This window comes from Ixodes scapularis, unplaced genomic scaffold (genome assembly GCF_016920785.2).
Source record: "Ixodes scapularis isolate PalLabHiFi unplaced genomic scaffold, ASM1692078v2 PGA_scaffold0__279_contigs__length_252992795, whole genome shotgun sequence".
Classification (NCBI taxonomy): Eukaryota; Metazoa; Arthropoda; class Arachnida; order Ixodida; family Ixodidae; genus Ixodes; species Ixodes scapularis.
The window spans coordinates 85,459,874-85,480,211 of record NW_024609835.1 but is presented as its reverse complement, the minus strand read 5'-3'; the positions used below and the strand labels follow the sequence as shown (position 1 = coordinate 85,480,211).

General features: G+C 46.1%; 1 protein-coding gene and 1 pseudogene across 1 annotated transcript in view; one reads left to right on the top strand and one right to left on the bottom strand.

Annotated features, from left to right (window-relative positions):
* Positions 1 to 20,338, bottom strand: part of LOC115316492 (neuronal acetylcholine receptor subunit alpha-10) — a 686,776-nt gene that overhangs the window by 561,990 nt on the left and 104,448 nt on the right. The gene's annotated exons all lie outside the window — the stretch shown is intronic.
* Positions 15,213 to 15,750, top strand: LOC120846406 (annotated as a pseudogene).

Below are 20,338 nucleotides of genomic sequence, written 5' to 3'. Positions count from 1 at the left end.
ATTATTAATGCGCTTTCCTTCCGTTCCAATCATTCTTTTGGGTGAGCTTAACTACCCCAATGTAGTCTGGACTGGCTTGCATGCTTACTGTCACCCATTTTCATCAGACGCGACTGACTTCATAAACTTGTGTAACAATTTGAGCTTCAGTGGATTGATGACTCTTCCTAGTAGAATTACCCATACAACAGCCAACATATTCGATCTAATTTTAACAACGTCACCCTCTTAAATATCTTCAATTAGTACCATGCAAAGCATAAGTGATCATTCAATAATCCATTTTGTCATCGATGTTCCTGTTAGAATTGCTCCAAAGAATCAGAAAAAGAAAAAACGCGACTACGCTAAAGGTAACTTCGAGGCCATTAACAATAAACTTTCTATTTTTCTTGATGATTACTGGCCGCTCTTTTCAGAACGCTCAATTCATGAAAATTGGGAGTTATTTAAAATGCAGTTTGTGCATCTTACTAGAACATATATACCTTTGCGCAATATTTCCGTTTTCCCGCAATCACCATGGTCTAAAACCACATTAAAAGGCTTTCTAACAAGAAAAACAAAAAAAATTCAAGCAACTAAATTTTCAAATGTTGACTCTAAATGGTCTGCATACCATATTGCTGCGAATAATTATAAAAGTGCTATTGAGAATGTGAAGGCTACTTATTTTAATGCAACTCTACCATCAATTTTAACAAGCAACCCAAAGCAGTTTTGGAATGTAATTAATCGGAACGAAAAGTCGTCAATATCATCGTTTAGTTCTTCTGGAAATGCTGTGCCTTTTAGTTAGTGTGCCCTTGTTTTGAACTCCGCCTTTGTCGCTTCATTTTCAGACGTTAACGTGTCATCTTTACCTCCATTTCAACATACTGAATTTGTTTCTATGTACCTGGTTGCTATTGATGCTTGTGGAATTGTTAATGTAACCGACAATTTAAAAATATTATGTTCTGCGGAAGTAGATGCTATTAATTCAAAATTCCTAAAAATTACCAAAGAATATTCTTCTATAATACTTTCTAAACTATTTAATCAGTCTCTTAAATGTGGGTGTTTACCTGACGACTGGAAGGTGGGAAAGGTGGTGCCGATACACAAAACGGGTGATCAACATTCTCTTTCTAATTACCGCCCATATCACTAACAAGCATCCCTTGCAAAATTCTTGAGCACGTCATTTTTTCACATTTAGTAAAATTCTTGTAGTCTAATACTTTCCTTTCTCTTGCCCAACATGGTTTTCGTAAGTCATTTTCGTGTGGAACTCGGCTACTAACCTTCGCTAATGACCTTCACCTTATTCTTGATCGAAGTACCCAAGCTGACTGCATATTCCTCGATTTCGCTAAAGCATTCGATAAGGTATCACCATAGTCTTTTACTTCATAAACTAAGCAAACTCAGTATTGATTCCGGTACAATATCTTGGATTCACGCCTTCCTAACTAACCGGTCTCAGTTTGTATTTGCTAATGACACGTCTTCTCCTTCAGGTTCTGTGACGTCCGGGGTTCCGCAGGGTTCTGTACTGGGTCCTTTTCTTTTCCTTATATATGTCAATGACTTACCCTCCTGTGTTTTATCTTAAATTAGCTTGTTTGCTGACGACAGTGTTATATATCGTGAGGTGACTAACAAATCCGATGTTTCTTCTCTTCAGTGTGACCTTGACCGTGTATCTGAATGGTGTGACTTATGGCGCATTCAGCTTAACACTAACAAATGTAAGGTAATGAGGGTTTCTCGGCTTCACAGTGATGTCTCTTGTTATTACCTGAACCATACTCCTTTACAACAAGTAACAACCTACAAATATTTGGGAGTTCATATTTCATCAATCTGTCCTGTGAAACTCATATTCAATACATAACAAGTAACGCCAATCGTATGCTGGGTTTCATAAAACGAAATTTTTCAGCAGCCCCCGTATCCCTTAAAGGGGCAGTCAAGTGGTTTTTGAGTCCGTGTTTTGATACTGACAGCTGAATTTAGACGCCTTAAGTATCCCTAAAAACCAAAAAGTATAGTCATACGGTGATTATTTCTTTAATAAAAATGTAATTGAAGGCCGCCAAACCTCGGATCCACCCGAAAACGAAACCACCCTCATTGGTCGTCGCACGCTTATCAAAAGGATCTCGGGCCAATGGCGTTGGACGACGTTCCGTCGCGCAGTGATCCCGAGGTAGCCGCATCGGTCGAACCTCTTTGTCATTCGAGCTTCGATCATGGCGGAATTCTCTACGCTCGAGGACCTGACGCCGTTAGAGGTTGAAGTTCGTCGGCGGACAGCCGACCTGGGGATGATTTCCTATGACGCCACTCCGACGTGCGATGTGGACGATAGCAGCGCTTCGGAGCCATGTTCGGGTTCCGAGGACGACGAAACGCAGACCTTTTCGGGCGTTCTTCGATTTGCGGTTGGGGCAAGTCGTAACCAAACCAACGTTTGACATCGCAGCGTTACCTCTGGTACGTGATGTCAAACGATGTCGCCACGTTGACTTTCACCTCGGGAGAACGGGGGGAAGGCTGGTTCAGACATGTGCAACGAGCGCGTACCTACGACTGCGTCCGTTGCAACCGGAGCGACCGGAACGACCGCACTGCGCCGCGCGTACACACACCTGTAACCACTACAACAAGCGCAGCGGGTCGTCAGCACGGCGACCGCTTCTGTACGCCGCCGTCAGCTGTGTCAGCGGCCCCTCTAAAAAAGGGGACGCACTGCTACTCAATGCCGTAACAGAATATAGACAGACAGTTTTCTAGTCTAAAGCTTTATTATTTTTTCTTGATAGGCTTGCAGGTTACAGCGAATGAAAAAAATAAAATAAAAAGATGCAGCGCCGTCTTGGACGATCACGACTCTAATGCACGACATTGCAATAGTACAAATATCGCCACACGCCTTTTCTACGATTATAAAAGACAATGTAATCTTAGCAACGATATAGCAACGTAGAAATATGATTTCGTGATCAGATAGAAGTTGCGAGCGTTCAGGATTGCTAACACTAATCACTTTTCTCCGGTGATGAAAACGCGTGAAAATTCGTATCCTTTATACGGTACGCGCCAGTAATACCTTGAACTTGAGCACACGCATGAAATGCGCCAAATCAGAAATCCGGGCGATGTTCGAGGACACAAATGCTTAGAAAGCACCACTGTAGTCGAAGTAAACAAACACGACGGCACGGGCGTTTCTGCTATCTTGAGAGTGCCGCCACGACATCGCCGCACGAGTAGGTGGATGTTCCCTTCTAGTACGTGCTGGGTTATCATAGCGAAACACGACGAAAATTCACAGTCAAGGATAGCGCTTTTACGCGGAACGATGAGCTTTCACCAGGCCGTCTATTCCGACGATCACCACCGACGCCACGTTTGCGGATAGAAGGAGGCGGCCGGCCCGCGACAGGCACGACCGGCCTGCAACGCGCGGAGATACGTGCGCTTCCGCGCATCCCTGGGGAACGGGAAATTCACCCCCCGCGGAGGAAGGCAAATAGAAAACGTAGTCCCTTGTTTGTGAAACGATAATTGCGCTATCGCGTATTCTAAACTACAAATATTTTACGTCTTGTGAAATTATCATGCAAAACATATTTAAATGAACTGAAAATTGTTTTTTTAGCGAACCTTTAAAAAGACCGCCAAAATTTTCAAACATATGATAATTTCATTGTTCCTCGCAAGTACAGAAAAGAGTCCGCACGTATTTTATTCCTGCGTGATTAATAGGCGTTTCTACCGTCTAAAACTGAAGATACTCATTCACTGACACTTCTTTAACACCATCGCACCAAAAAGTAGCTTCTCCAAAAACCGCTTGAGTGCCCCTTTAAACTACTTCTTTACAAAACACTTGTTCGCACCAATCTAGAATATGCCTCTTCAATTTGGGACCCCGGTACTGACGTATTAACATCTGCAGATGAAGCAATTCAAAATAGATCCGCCCGATTCATACTTACTAATTATCACCGCACTGCCGGTGTAACATTTATGAAATCAAGTTTGAACCTGCCTAATCTTGCATCACGTAGAGAAGTTTTCCGTTTGTGCCTGTTTCACAAAATCTACTACCACAATCATTCTTTGCGTGACAAGTTATTAGCATCTTCTTTTTACATATTGTTACGACGAATATAGATATATACAATGATTTAATTTACATTAGGTGAAGACTCAAGATGGGGGTTACAATCATTCAAAGCTCGTTGCCTCTGCCTCTTCTTCTTCTCTTGTCTTCCCACGAAAACGTCCCTTCTTTTTCTTCTTAACATCACTCCCCCTCGGGTGGAAACGGCGTCCCGCCGTTTGAATGGGGGATGTATGGTTTGAGCCGGAGGACGTGAACTGTTTGTACTTGACGATGGCGGTTATTTTGGGGAGGTTCGACGGGTTCGACTGTATAATTGACATCACTTGTTCGGTTGAGGATCCTGTAAGGACCGCGATATCGAGGTAGTAGCTTCTGAGCAAGGCCGACTTGTCGCTGTGGGGTCCAGATCAGAACCAGGTCACCTGGTGAATAGGCGACGAAAGTGTGGGTGCTGTCATAACGGGCGCATTGCCGTTCCTGAGAATCAAGAGTTCGCAGGCGTGCAAGTTGTCGTGCCTCTTCAGCACGGCCTATGGCGTCCGACGCATAGTCGGAAAGTGAGGCTTCGGGGCGTAGCGGAAGCAGTGAGTCCAACATGAGGAGGGGTTCATGACCGAAAAGAAGATAGAAGGGAGAGTAGCCGGTTGTGTTATGAGGAGAGGAATTATATGCTAAAGTTACGTAAGGGAGTGCAACGTCCCAATTTTTGTGCTCGTATGTAACGTACATTGCGAGCATGTCGGCAAGGGTCCGATTAAGGCGTTCTACAAGGCCGTTCGTCTGTGGATGGTAGGCTGTCGTTTTTTTGTGAAGAATGGAGGAGAGGTTCAAGATTTCCTTTACGACGCGAGATATGAAGGGCCGTCCACGGTCGGACAAAAGTTCACGAGGTGCACCGTGCTTGAAGATGATGTCTTCGAGCAGGAATTGGGCGACGTCAACTGCCGTTCCGGTCAGGAGGGGCCTTGTGATTGCGTACCGTGTGGTGTGATCGATCGCGATCGCTATCCAGTGATTACCAATTGAGGAAGTGGGGAAGGCACCAAGAAGGTCAACTCCTACGCGATGAAAGGGCTGTTCAGGAGGATTCAGAGGTTGTAGAAATCCTGGAGGACGGGAGTCAGGTGTTTTTCGGCGCTGGCAGGAGTCACACGAGGTGACGTATCGCTTCACTGTTCTGTACATATTTGTCCAGTAAAATCGTTGCTTCGCTCGGGCGTAGGTTCTGACCACACCCAGGTGACCGGATGATGGTGCGTCATGCAGCTCGGCGAGAATGGACGCTTGTAAGTGCTTGGGTATGACCAGAAGCCAAGAACAACCGTCGGATCGAAAATTTTGTCGATAGAGAACGCCATTTTGGAGGGAGTAGAGACTTGAAGAAGGTGTATTGGTGTTACCTCTCAGATCTGAAATGATAGAGTGCAGCAGTGGATCAAGGTTCTGTTCCTGGGCAATGTCCAGAAGGTTCGAGATAGGAAGAACGGGAATATCGGAGTCTTCATTGATGTGGCTAGTAGAGTCCACGGGGTAACGGGATAGGCAGTCGGCGTCTTGATGGAGCTTCCCTGATTTATAGGTTATGGTGAAATCGTACTCTTGAAGTCGAAGAGCCCATCGTCCCAGGCGGCAGACAGGATCTTTTATAGACGATAGCCAGCATAGGGCGTGATGGTCAGTGATTACAGAAAACTGGCGGCCAAACAGGTATGGCCGAAATTTTGTTATTGCCCACACAACCGCTAGACACTCCCGCTCGGTGATCGTGTAATTTTTTTCGGCTGAAGAAAGCGTGCGGCTAGCGTAAGCAATTACTCGGTTGTGTCCGGATTAAATTTGAGCCAAAATAGCACCAATCCCATGGCCACTGGCATCTGTGCGTAGCTCAGTCGGTGCGGAGTCATCAAAATGACCTAGAATGGGGCTGGTTGTTAGAGCGGTCTTTAAGCATGTAAACGCTCGTTCTTCTTCCGATTGCCATAAAAAAGGTGTGCCTTTTTTCAGAAGGTTGTTAAGTGGGCGGGCAGTATGTGCGAAATGGTGTATAAAACGGCGGAAGTATGAAGATAATCCCAGAAAGCTACGGACATCCTTAGTGCAGCGCGGTCTTGGAAAGTCCTGAACAGCTGCTACTTTGTCAGGGTCTGGTTGAACGCCGGTTTTATCCATCAAATGACCCAAAATTTTTATTTGACGACTGCCGAAGTGGCACTTGGACGAGTTTAATTGAAGGCCGGCGTTACGGAAAAGTTCGAGTACTTGGGCCAGGCGGGTGAGGTGAGAGGAAAATGTGCTTCAAAAATAATTACATCGTCGAGGTAACATAGGCAGGTTGTCCATTTTAGACCTTTAAGCAGGCGATCCATCATCCTCTCGAATGTCGCGGGGGCATTGCAAAGGCCGAATGGCATAACGTTAAATTCGTAGAGGCCACCTGGTGTAATAAATGCTGTTTTTTCTCGATCTGAATCGTCAACTGTAATTTGCCAATACCCCCAGCGGAGGTCGATAGTGGAAAAGTACTCGGCACCGTGCAAACAATCCAGCGTGTCATCAATACGTGGGAGTGGGTAAGCGTCCTTTTTTGTGATTTTGTTCAAGCGATGGTATTCAACGCAGAACCTCCATGATTTATCTTTTTTCTTAATCAATACAACGGGCGATGACCAGGGGATAGAGGAAGGTCGAACAATGTCCTTCGAAAGCATGGTGTCAACTTCTTGTTGAATGACTCGACGTTCGCTGGCTGACACTCGGTAAGGTCTGTGGTGAACGGGAGTTGCGTGGCCGGTGTTGATGCGGTGTGTAGCAAGGGTCGTTTGTCCAAGGGGGCGGTTGTCAAAATCAAAGATGTCATGGAACTCCCATAGAAGAGCTTGAAGGCGCTGTTGTTCGGAAGGGTCCAACGTGGAGTCTACCACGGTGAGTATGTTGAAAGGGTCTAGGGGAGCTGGGCGGGTTGAATTAGAAGGGGGTGAAAGGTCTGCTGCAATAGTGGAGACTGTGACCGTGTCTAGCGATGAGCTTGTTGCTAAGGAAGCACCTTTTGGCAATACTTGTGTACTGGAACTAAAATTAGCTATCCATACGCGGGTGCGGCCATTGGCAATTGGAACAATGCAGTGCGGGAGGGCAAGCTGTTTCGCGAGAAATATGTCCTTGTTAGGCGTTAGAACGTAGTCTCCATTGGCAACAAAGTGATTTGAGTGAAGTTCGACGGTAATGGCGGCAAGCGGCGGAATCTGGTGACTTCCAGTGGTGCGTAATCTTGAAACGATTGATTCAGACGTGTGGGCTGAGGTAGGAATGTCGAGGGCAATGGTTCCTGTGGCGCAATCAATGAGGGCGGCGTGCGTTGACAAAAACTCCCATCCTAGAATCATAGCATGGGGGCAATTGGAGATCACGGGGAAGAGAACGCGAGTGGTTTCAATTTTTATGGTAATTTGAGCGCTGCACATTCCAAGAGGTGAGATAGCGCGGCCGTCTGCACCCCGGAGGAGCTTAGAATCCGGGGGCGTCAAAACCTTGTGAAGCTGGCGTCTAAGATCTTCTCTCATAATGGAGATGGCGGCACCGGTATCTACAAGCGTCAATATAGGAACGTGGTCGACTGAAACTAAAAGTTCGTTTTGTGTGTTGCTTATAGCGTCCTGTAGAGGATTAATGGGCACAAATTTTGATACAGCCCCACTCCGCGAGGCTGCACGGTTTAGTTTCCCGAAATGCGGTGCTCGTGGGTGGGGGATGTTGAGCGACGGGGCATGGGCGAGGGTGAGCGGCGGAGATAGGGGGAGGGGGAACGGCTGTATCGTGTGGGCAACCGGGGCTCGTGGTCTTGATGAGGGTAGAGGTTGTCTGATGGGCTGGAGGGACGTTGAAAGGAACGACGGTAGGCAGTCGATGAGAAAATGCGCGGTCCATCGTTGAATCGGCGGCGACAATAGCGAGCAATATGCCCGATTCCATGAGAGTGAAAACAGACGGGTCGGTCATCTGACGTCCTCCATTCGTTAGGATCCCGTTTTGGACTCATAGAATTGGTGGATGGCAAGTGGTTGAGAGGACGAGGAGGCAGACGTCGGCTGTCTGGTCGTTCCGGAGGGACGAGCCGGTGGATTTCTCGTTGAACCAGCGCTTGAACAGCAGATACTGGAACTGCTGCACTACTTGAATCAGCAGGGAGAGCAGAGGTCTCTGTTGGCAGCATCGCTTCCAATTCACGGCGTACTATCCGAATGATTTGCCTCTCAGATATAGGCGGATCCTCACAGGTGGACGTTGGTGCCGTGTTGGGCAGGCGTGTGAAGTTGGCTGTGATCCGGCGTTTTTTAGCCTCTTCGAAGCGTCTGAACTCTTGTATAACAGCATCCACTTTGGCACAATCTTTAAATACAATCAACTGGAATGCATCGTCGGCAATACCTTTAAGATTGTGAGTTACTTTGTCAGCGTTAGTCGTGACAGGATCAGCCTTCTGACAAAGGGAAAGAATATCTTGAATGTACGTAATATAGGATACTGTTGACGTTTGGACACGTGAAGCAAGCTTGCGCTTCGCGGAGAGCCTTCGACCAGTAGGATCGCCAAAGAGATGTTGCAGCTGCTCCTGACACATGTCCCAAGACGTAATAGTTTCCTCGTGGGTGAGGAACCAGGTTCGGGCTGTGTCTTGTAGATAGAAAATGACGTTTGCAAGCATGATAGTTGGGTCCCACCTGTTATGAACGCTGATTCTTTCGTATAGGTGGATCCATTGTTCTACATCTTGATCCCCGGATCCGGTGAAGTTTCCAGGGTCACGAGGGTGGGCGATGATAAGAGGGGAGGTGGGTTGCGTCGGTGTGCCCGGCGGTGGGGTACTGCCGGATGCCGTGCTGCCGGAGGCCATTATCATAGATGAGACGGGAAGCTGTCGGCTCCGGAGTTCCAGGTTGATGGTGACGGAGAGGTAGATGGACGGATCGCACCTCCACCAAAATGTTACGACGAATATAGATATATACAATGATTTAATTTATATTAGGTGAAGACTCAAAATGGCGATTACAATCATTCAAAGCTCGTTGCCTCTGCCTCTTCTTCTTCTCTTGTCTTCCCACGAAAACGTCCCTTCTTTTTCTTCTTAACAATATCACCACGTCTCGATCACCGACAGAAGATGAGCGTACCTTCATGCAACACTACTACTTTTCACAACACATTTATACCCCGAACCACAGTGTTGTGGTACCCCCCTCCAGCGTCTGTGGTATCAATATCTGACAGCGTTGCTTTCAAAAATTGCCTTAACAATGTTCACACTTCAAGGTTTCACTAATATGTACATATTGTTTTGAATTCATACGTTGTTATTTATTGTATGTTGAATTCTACTGATGTAACCCGCTCCCCTCTGTAATGCCTTTGGGACCTGAGGGAACTTTTAAATAAATAAATAAATCGTTCGACCTTCCCGTTCGCTTGCGGCCACCAAGGCGTGATGCGCTGATGGCGAAGTCCTAGCGAGTCAGCGAAGTTTTTGAAATCAAGGCTTTGGAATGGAGGCCCGTTATCAGTTTTGACGACCCTTGGAATCCCGAAAGTACTGAAGATCTTCATAAGTTTGGTGATAACATTTGGGGCCGCCAACAATGATAATACCTCCACGAGGGGGTAGCGTGACGTATCATCCATTAGGACCATTATGTATTTGCCGTTAGGGAAAGGCTCCGGGAAGTCAAGTGAGAGCGCCTCCCAAGGTTGATTTGGCTCCGATGGAATCACGACGGGGTCAGAGTGTTGATGTTGGATGGTTGCCTGACATGTCATACAGTTTTTAAAAGTAGTTTGTACCATGCTGTCTAGGTGGGGAAACCATAGTTTTCGCTTCATGAGCGCTTTCGTTTTGGAGATGCCCTGGTGCCCATTGTGAGCGAGAGATATGACCTGTTGCTGGAGGGCAGCCGGTAGAACGAGGCAATTTACTTTCAGTAGTAGGCCGCTGTTCGTCAGGGAGAGCTCGTGCTGTATGAATATAAACCAAGGTATATGAACATGGGTAGCAAATCTTCGGCCGAAAAGCGGTTTAAAACAAATTTCCAGCGACATCGACGTGGAGGGTCACGTGAAGGACGCGACTGAAACGCGACTACGAGAGGTGGGGACAAACATTATTAAAATTAATTAGTTGGTGAGTAGAAGTTCAATCATTTATATTTTGAAACAAGGTTAATATAATTATTAGATATTATCAATCATATTTGGCGCGCCACAAAATTGCAAACTGTCTTTCTTTTTGCTAATATTATGCATTTTTCTTAATATTGTCCTCTGTACGCCACTAGCAAAAAGGCTGGCTAGCAATAGCGATATTTGCACTTCTTTGTAGACCTCGCGGCGCGCGGAAAGACAAACTGCTGGCCGTCTGCTTGCTTGTGTTTGGGCCTCCACGTGTTCTTCACTTTTAATTGTTTTAGCGGCAGTTAACACCGTTTGGGAAGTTTGTTATTTGCTCGGGCGTGATTAGCCCGGTTACTTGCGCGGGAACTCGGCAGTCGTGCGCTTGGACCTTGGACGCTACTGTGTCCAAGGGGCTCAGAGTCCTTTACGACGATGAGCACAGCGCGATACCCAACGAAACGGTGCTCCGTGGAAGTGTGTGAAAGCGACACCCACACGGCTGGCATCTCGCGGCACCGGTTTCCCCTCGACTCTCAAAGGTCAGACTTGGCTACTGCCAGTAACATGCCTTCTGTGTGATGTCATGCCCCCTTGTTCAGTCTTCTCTTAACTCTTGTTAGTTTTACCTAAAATTAGAGTTGTCTGGATGTGCACAAGAAACTACACCTGAAGGCGTAATATGTTATACTAGGAAGGCTTTAACTTCGAAATCACTCTGACTTCGCAGCGTTGTGTGCCGTCATTATGAAAGTGCCCACGATATTCAAATTTACCTGTACCGGCCTGGGTCTGAGGTGCCTAGTGTCGTGATCATCGGCGTGGTTATCAGTGGTACAACACAGGCATAATAGGGCATCTGTGAGTAAGACTCGTGTTTTTACTCTTCATGATGTGCATAGAGCGTTCATGTCATGCATTTGTTAGTGTCCTTGCTCTGATTTGCTTTGGTTTGTGGATATTTTGGCTACATTTTCTTTTCGTAAGTATTCACGGCACCCACATATCACCATGCCTTATCTGCAGGCGCGAAGCCTGGGTTCGGTTCTGCAACAACCAAAGTCTACAGGGAAGACTCCACGGCAGCTACGAGGCAGGGTAGTTTTCTCCTTACATTTAGAGGAGTCAGCTTTCCTGCGGCCTGAACACCTCTGTCACAATGCGTTGCCACGTGTGTTTCCCACGAAAGGTAAGCAGACCAATAAACCATCCGTGCACTTTTTGACTAAGCATAGTTAACCCGCTCTTAGAAAAATAGTTACCTCATGTGGCTGAAATATTGCTACTGTGGACGCATAACATTTTTATATTATTTGCACAGACGACACATGCCGACATTTCCAGCAAAAGCTCTCCAGAATCAGCAGGTTGCATGTTAAGCTTATTCACTGTAACTAACAAAAAGTGGCAGCAACTGTCAGCACCACTACCTCATGGTCTTCATGACCTGAGCATTTTGCAATAGAACTAGGTGAGATTAGCTGGAAAAAGTTGGTAGAACATGGTCAGAGGTACTGCTAGAAGTTCATTTCAGGCTCGTTTATAATGACGTTTTATTTGAGGTGACATAATCAACGTCACTATTGTTCCACAGTACATCTTTTGTCATGCCGACACCTAGTCTCCCAAAATAAAGCTGCACACGAAAGAAAGTGATTTACATTTTTCGTTAAAACAGGCAAATTCACCATAAGTTTGCAGAGGTGAGTTTGCCACCCTGTTCGAACTACACATACTTCGGCAGTTCAGACTCACGGAGCTTCTGTGGTCACCCTGACGACCAGTCTTCTGAAATGGAACTTTCGTGAGAACAAGGTGACTTTCCTTGTCGTGCGTGAGAATAGACACATAAGAAGGAACTCAACTACTATTCCATGATTATAACTTCACGCTAAATTTTCAGAGAGGAGTTAGCAAGCCTCATTAAGCCTCACGCACTCCGGCCACTCAGACTCGCGGAGTTCCTGTGGTCACCCTAACGACCAGTCTTCTGAAATAAACCTGTCGTGGAACGAAGGTGAATTTTCGTTTTATGCGTTCAAATAGGGGAAGAATGGAGGGCTTCAACGCCTTCTCCTTCGCCAAGTACACATTAATTTTGCAGAGTGGATTTTTGCGGCTTCAATGGACCACACATACTCGTGCACCTTACCAGAGAACAGTTCACTAGGGGCCCATGACAAGTGGTGGCCGAATATTGTTTCTCGTATTATTTTATTTCCATTCTTTTTGGTGAGCTTGCTTTCTTAACTGGTAGAAACAGCGCAACTCGACGAAGGACAAGGAGCAAGGAGTATACAGACAGGCGCTGTAAAAGTACACAGATAGGCACTGTTTCTGCCAGCTAAGATGAACAACCAACTCGCCCAATTTCCCGCTCTGTTGAACTTGCTTTCTTACTTACAGTTTCTGTAAAAGCCCGTTGTTATTATTATTTTTTTTGCAGTTGATCACAGCTACGCTGTACGACAAGAAGCCGCTCCTGCTCAAGAGTCCAGCGGGGACGTGGCTGTCATGGAGATTTTGGTCTCTTGACCGTCGCCTAGAGACTCTCTCTCTGGCTGTGCTGCAGGGCCTTCTCACAAATGGAATGGTTTCTATGATGCGAACTTTTTTTTTTTTTTTTGCAGTTTATTTTTGTGAAATTTTAAAAGATCAGACCTCAAAAATAAAAAGCCAAGGCTCGAAAAACACAAGCGAATACTAAACTTTATCTTGAGAGCTGATGGCGCAAGCGGTCACATAACACAAGACCGGGTAGCTGGCAGCTACAAATCGAAGTTTGTTCAAAGTTCACCACATTTTTGTGTTTTACGGTATTGTCATTTTCAAGCACACAAAAAGACAAAACTAATTTCAACACGCCGGTGTTATCACCATCAAATTAAAACAGCTCAACCGGTTTCACTGAATCATAAGTTTTCCCGCAAAACCTTACGTAAGACAGTGTTTTTTTATAGTTATCGAAAAGCTTCCCTGGTCATGTGTGTGATGCTGAGCCTCTCATGATTCCTTGTCCTATCTGCCGAACTTTAGTTGCCTGTTTTTGTGCGAGGGCTTCACTGTTACAGTGCCATGGGCATAAGTAAGGTATGGTCAAGCTTTAAGAAAATGCATTTCACTCTTCAGATTCCTATTTTGACTTGAATGTTTCTGTGTGCGCCCTTCTGTTTTTGGACTATCAGGTCTGGCCAACATGAAGCGCCTAGTCCGACATAAAGATGTACTGCCACTTTCCTTAACTTGAATTGCATATGTGTACCCTGTCATACTTTCTGTCCTTGTTTAAAGACACTTCAAATCATTGAGGAGTATTTTCGAGTGTGAATAGATTACATATTTAATAAATGGATGGCGAATACAAGTTTCTCTTGGAGACGTGATTGGGGTCATTTGTCAAATTGAAGCGCACGGCAAAAGCCGCAGCTTCGACAAGAAGACGATGAACGCCCTGAGAGCCAATTTGCGACAGCTTCAAGAGCGTAACAAGAGGCTGCAAAGAAGGCTGCAACGGCAACGTGCGATGAGGGCTGTTGCCCAAGTAGTTGAGAGTGTCCGCGTTCATGTGTCTCCTGCTGTCGCCGCACTCGTTGAAGCCCAGCTTAGAATGAGCAATGTGAGCCGGTTTGGCCGTAGATGGTGCAGCCACAACAAAGCCTTGGCTTTAGGCCTCTACTTTCATAGCCGCAAAGGCTATAAGTATTGTAGGCGACTGCTCAGGCTGCCATCAGTAAGGTCACTGCAGCTATGGCTTCAGCGTGTGCCACTGAGGGTTGAATTTTACCCGGACATTTTTGAGCTAAAAAAAAGGCCGGCATCCTCTTTTTCTCGAGCCGATCAGGCCTGCAGCATAGTCTTTGGTGAAATGCACATCAAAAAATAACTTTTACACAACCCCTCGTCTGATAGGTTCAAAGGACTTAAAGAACATAGTGGACAGCAAGGCAAAAAGCTGGCAAACAAGGCTCTCATGTTCATGGCGAAAGGAGTCGGAACACCGTGGAAGCAGCCGCTTGGCTATTTTTTTGCTCACAAAGGCACACTTTTAGATGTACTAAACGATCTCTTTTTCCCAGTGCTACAGCGCCCTTGTGGACGCTGGCCTGGAGCCGATAGCTGTTGGATGCGATCAAGGGAGCAGAACGTGTCTCTTTTTTCAAGCATTGTAGCTGCCGAAAAGCCTTACGTAGAGACCAATGGCAAGCCACTTCTTTACTTTTTCGATGTTTCGCACCTATTGAAGTGCCTCAAAAATATGTTATTCAAATACTACTTCACAGTTAATGATTACATAGTGCAAAGTTCCTACACCAAGGAAGCTTATGAAGAAAAAAAAAAAGACGTGAACCGTTCTATGCCAGAGCTGAACGAGAAGCATTTCAATTTGACCTTCTCGTCAAAGATGTCGGTGAAGCTAGCAGCTCAAGTGTTTAACAATCACTGCGCAGCTGCAATGTATGCCCTTGTTACTTTTCAGCAATTGCCAGCCATAGCCGTTCACACAGCGAGATTCGTTGAAAGAATCGACCGTCTTTTTGACAGCCTAAATATCTCGCAGAAATTTGCAATGACGCCATATGCCTCTACAATGTGTAACGGCTCTATACATGAGGAGTTTATGAAAGAGTGCATTCTGGTTTTTAAAAGTCTGCAAGTGCTCGGGTGCAGAAGGCAGCCGCACTGCATTCGTGGCTTCTGCTTGACAGCTAGGTCACTGCTGCTGCTCAGCAATCACCTCACGGTTAATTACGGTTTTTCCTACCTTTTATCCCACCATTTGAACCAGGATACTCTTGAAAAAACTTTTGCTGTTATACGTTCAAAATCCGGTGCAAACACGAACTCCGATTCCCGTCAATTTCGGGCTGCGTTCAGGCACCTTTTGATTAGAAACATACTCAAGCTGTCAGAAAAATCAAACTGTGCTGCCGACATGATGTCTCTCCTTGCTACGTTCCCAGCAGGCCTTTTGGCACATTCTCCTCCTCTTGCCCTAGAAATAACAGTTTTTCTTACCACGGCAGACGACTCGCCTTCAAACTACCTTTCGGCTGTAGAAGAGAACAACATGGTTTATTTTGCTCGGTGGCCGGCATCGAAATTCCTCAAGGTTCATTCCTGTGTAGGAACATACCAGAAATGTGAGCCGAGGACAGAAAATGCGTGTTTTTCTGAAGGAAATAAAGTGCTCTTGTATTTGAGTGTCAAAAGTCACTGCCGACTGCGACTTTGGAAACCTCTCAGTTCCTTCTGCTTCTTTCAGATTATTTGTTGAAGTTTGTGAGGAAGTCTTCGAGACATGTATCAACAACCTAATTTCAAAGGAGGGCGTATGGCGTACTCTTTGTGTCCTTTTTCACCAGAAGACTTTAAAGTCTCTGACTGTATGTGACGAAAATGTTTATGATGATCTGTTTTTTTTGAGTGCCAGAGTCAGGCTGCACTGGTTCGCGCGGGAAAAAATATGCTGAACTATTTGATACAGCAGCAAAGTGTAAAGCTAGGCAGAACGTGCACAGATTACGTAAATGAGACCAACCAGATTGCTTTTTAAAGCAGTGTAAGCATGTTCTGTTCGAACCTTTCATTTTCTTCGGTTTCTCCAGGAGTTATGTAGTCTTTTTACTGATTCACATATATAGCGTTTAAAGCTGCGAAGCAACACTGGCTTATGAAGTGCAGCATACCACAGGGCTCCAAGACGATTTACTCCACTTGGCTTCATTGACGTGCACCAAACAATCGTTGCGTTGCAGTGTAGCAGCACCAGCAGATGAAAGTTAATATATTTTCAGCATTATGGTACCTTACCCAAGGACTGCGTAGACAAGTGTAGTTTTTTCCTGTGTATTACAGTGATGACCACAGTTGTACTCGGAACACTGTGAAACCTGAGTTATTAGTGGCTGCCTATAAACTTTCAACGTCCTCAGAGCATCCAGCCGATTGTACATTGTCCTGTTATGTTAGAACGTGCCTTATGTACCGATCTACTAGTTTTTTTCCACCATGACACTTTCAAAATAGTGGAAACCGATTGTATAATTCTAGTGAGTAATCTGATTGAATGATTGTAAGTGAATAAAACAAATAAAACGCGACTGCTAATGCGACGTAGGACTCGCATTAGAGTTACTGTAGTGTGTTTCATACGTAACACACTCCAGCAATTTGATTCACTCTTGTTTTGTGCAATTACATCATTCGATTTAAGGCTTCTCACATATTTCCGAGGGATCGTGAAGGAACAAAAGAGCAAAACACTGCGGCTCGAGTTTAACCACAGTGCAAAGACACGATGGTGTGACGAAATGAAACTACTCTCATAGCAGGTCGGCTAACAAAGTCGGCGGCAGAAAAAAACACTTCTAACAAAATATAAGAGCACCGGCAAATAAGGGAGTAAACGATCCAGTATAGAGTAAACGTCCTAAGAAAAACCCGAGACTGCAGGTAAAAAGAACGACACACACACACTAAAAAGTATCAAACAAAGCTCAAACTCGTAGCTATGTTTGAGGCTTTTTAGTGTATATGTCGTTGATTTTACCTGTAGTCTCTGGAATTATTTTTGTTTAATTTTAGCGCCAAAGCGCACTCACGCATGACGTCACGTTTTTTTTTTTCGGAAGTGTCGTCATTTCCTGTTGATTTCTTGTTCCGCCGGAAGTGTCCCCGCGACTCATAGATGGCGCAAAAGCAGCCCCATGGGCCGCCATTCTTTCGACATGTGGGCTTCTATGGAAGCTTCGCGACTCATGCACATATACCTTGTATAAACTCTCTCAGTGCTAGGTCGTTCCACCTGGCAGGATTGCTGAGGGCAGCGATCACCTTTTGTATATGAGGGTCGTCTAGAGTGGCGCCAGCTACTTCTGCACGAGTCGTGGCTTTCGGAATGTTGTGGTGGGCGATGAAGTTGACATATGCACTTGTGCTATGAGTCAGGCGGGCGTCAGCAGGAGAGCTCGGCATAGGGTGGCGAGGCAGGTAATCCGAGAGGTTGTATTTTCCACACGTGTGCTCCACTTTGAAGTTGTATTGTTGAATTCTGAACACGGAGGCGTTCAATTCGGGCAGACGGACAAGCCCGTGGGTTGGTGAGGATGGAGACAAGGGGTTTGTGGTCTGTGCGAATGACAAAGTTGTTACTGTAAAGATACAGATGAGAATGTTCTGTCCCCTAGACAACTGCAAGCATTTCACGTTCAATCTGAGAGTACCGTACTTCAGTGGGGGTCAAACCCCGACTAGTATATGCGACAATCTCGGTGTTGTTGCCTTCCTTCTGTGCTAGGATGGCACCAAGACCTACAAGCGACGAATCGACCATAAGAATTATTTCCTTTGTACCATAAAAAAATACAAGGTTGGGGATCTTGGTCAGCTTTTCTTTCAGCGTATCCAAAGCACCTTGCTCTTCTGGTCCCCACACCCACTTGATGCTTTTTTTTCGCGAGAAGCCGAGGAAGGTATGTTGTGTCAGCAATGTTAGGTAGGAAGCGTCCGCTGTAATTGACTGTGCCAAGCAGACCTCGAACTTCATGAGCGTTGGCAGGGGCTGGCATTTTTTTTAGTGCTGCAATCTTCTGGGTGTCTGTTCTGATTCTAGAAGCAGAGAGAATGTGACCGAAGAAAACAGTTCTTTTTGTGAGACGGGACATTTTTTGGGATAAACTGGGAGGCCGTTTTCTGTCAACCTTTCGAGAGTTGCCTGGAGATCCTCATCATGTTCATCCTTTGTCTTGCCAAACACGAGTATATCATCACTGATGTTGAGGACGTGAGATATGCCGTTGAGTACTTGACGGATGGTTTCCTGGAAAACCTCGGCAGCTGCAATAATTCCAAACATAAGTATTTTGTAGCGGTACAGTTTGTTGTGTTTTGCGAGTGTTGTGATTATTCTTGATTGATTATCAAGTTCTAGTTGGTGGTACCCATCTTTTAGATCATGCTTGGTAAAGAGTGTTGATCCGTTCAGCGCTGTGATCACGTCGTCGATGGTAGGGCAGACGTGCCTCTCGCGAAGAGTGGCTCTATTCGCACATTTCATATCGATGCATAGGCGAATGTCCTCTGGATTGTGCGGCTTTGGCACAATTACGACTGGAGATACCCATGGAGTAGGTCCGGTTGCTTCTTCGATGAAATCAAGGGCAAAGAGCTGGCCTGTCTTTTTTTCTACTTTGCTTCGTACTGCAAAGGGGATTCTGCGATTGGGCTGAGCAACCGGGGCAGTGACTTTGCCAATGTAGAGGTGTACTTGGAGGTTTTTTAGTTTGCCTACACCCGCACACAAGACAGGAAAAGCAGCGAGTGGGGTCTCGAGCAAGTTTGGAGGCATTTCTCCATTTGAGCGTGCATCTTTTTGTATGGTTCCTTGGATGGCGTAAGTAATTTTGATGAGGCCTAGTCTATTCACAGCAGTGAAGCTCAGCAGTGACTTCACGGTTTCCTCTATTATGAATAATTATTCTGTTGTGTCACTGTCCCTGAACTTCTGCGTGACATTGAGCCTTCCTATGATTGGTAGCGGAGCATCCAATCCATACGCGCAAATGCGAGCGCCTGCTTGTTGGAGTTTCGTGAGTGCTTTAAGCTTGTTAAGGGTAGAGGTTCCAATGACCGATACTGAAGCACCTGTGTGAATAAGGAATGTTACAGGGGTGTTGTTAACCTGCAGATGAACCTCTGGGAGGTTTGGTGAGATATAAATATAAACGCTCTCGTCTGAGTCAGAATCATGAGAAATCTGGAAGATAGGCTTTTGTGCCGATTGGCACACCTTGCTATAGTGTCTTTTTCTGCCACATGCCTTGCAAGAGGCAAATTTAGCGGGGCAGTTTGCTTGTCCTCCCTCCTCGTGGGGCCAGTGAACACCACAGTGGAAACACTGGGGAGGCGGCACGTGGATGTGTTGTTGTGCGCTGCCTCCATATTTCCGATGGGAAGAGAAGTAGCGATGTTGTTGGACATTTCTGGATGTGCCTGCAGGGCCGTAGCGAGGCTGTCCAGAGATTGCTTGAACCGTCGTGTTTGCTGAAGATTCTTCCATGGCGGTCGTTGCTCGGTTGACATCCTCGAGGAGTCAAGCCTGATTTAAAAGTGATGGAAGGTTAAGGTCTTACCTTAAGGATACGCGTCGTAAGCGTGAAGATGTCGTTGCAAATATAATCTGGTTCTTGACTTCCTCGTCAGCGTTCGCGAAACCGCAATTGCGAGCAAGCAATCGAAGCCGGATCGAGAATTGGCCGACAGATTCGCCCTCGAGTTTCTTAGCCTGACGAAAGTGAAAAACCTCGAATGTGGTGTTCATGCGAGGATTGAAGTATGCGTCAAGTTTGTCTTTGAGATGTTGGTTTGTGTTTCTGGCCGTTACTGAAGATGTATCAGCGTCTGTCGTCATACTTGATGTGGGACCACTCTGCTGGTCAGGAAGAGTCTCGGAGAGTTCATGGACACGTTCCCCCGCAGAGTGGAGCAGGAGAGACCGCTTGCGTGCGTCATTTTTCTTATCAAAGCGATGTGGAAGTTTTCGAAGCGAGTTACCCACTTTTGCCATTCGGAGCCATTATTAGTTGAGTCAGTGGCATCCGAGTCAAAAGGGGGCAGTGAGGTTGGAGTCAGGGTCATCGTTAGTGGAGAGCAGTAGGCTTGGCTGTGAAGCTAGCGCCTTGTGGTATAGCGGCGGCGCGCTGCGAGGTCGTGGAGGGTGGACACTTGCCAGAACAGTAGCTGAAGACTGCCTGGCACACCCTCGTCGCTAATGTAGCGTTGCAGGTGGGCTGAACAGACAGAGTGCTACCGCGGCGAGCAGAATATAAATGGGGCACCCATTCCCTTTTACTGGCTTTATTCTTCTTCCTCTTCTTTGTCCCCGCCGCTATAAACGGTGGTCACGCGCAAACATAAAATCTACATTACTACAACTGTGAAAGCAATTTCAACGAGAAATGCTCCGATACTGTTCAGCTCTTCAGTACAATACCTATTGCATCAAGGTGGAGGTCAGTTTTTACCGATATCAAGCGGCCAAGGCGCCGAAGAGTGGCTCTC